Below are 213 nucleotides of genomic sequence, written 5' to 3'. Positions count from 1 at the left end.
GCCTGATGGCGGGGCTTTGCTTGCAAGTAAAGAAGTGGGGGGGAGGGGGGATAAAAATCTTGCTGGTCTAATAAAAGGGATCACCTCTACCATGAGCCCGGATTGTTTTTTCCCCTACTCCTGGATCCCATGCTGCATTTGGAGCACTTGATCCATGGTGCGAGGGTGGGAATCAGGCAGCCGGCAACAGCGGCGGAGGCCCGCACGCGCGGG

Source organism: Gavialis gangeticus, unplaced genomic scaffold (assembly GCF_001723915.1).
Source record: "Gavialis gangeticus isolate Ggan-Ray unplaced genomic scaffold, GavGan_comp1, whole genome shotgun sequence".
NCBI lineage: Eukaryota > Metazoa > Chordata > Crocodylia > Gavialidae > Gavialis > Gavialis gangeticus.
Note: the sequence above shows the minus strand (reverse complement) of the source record.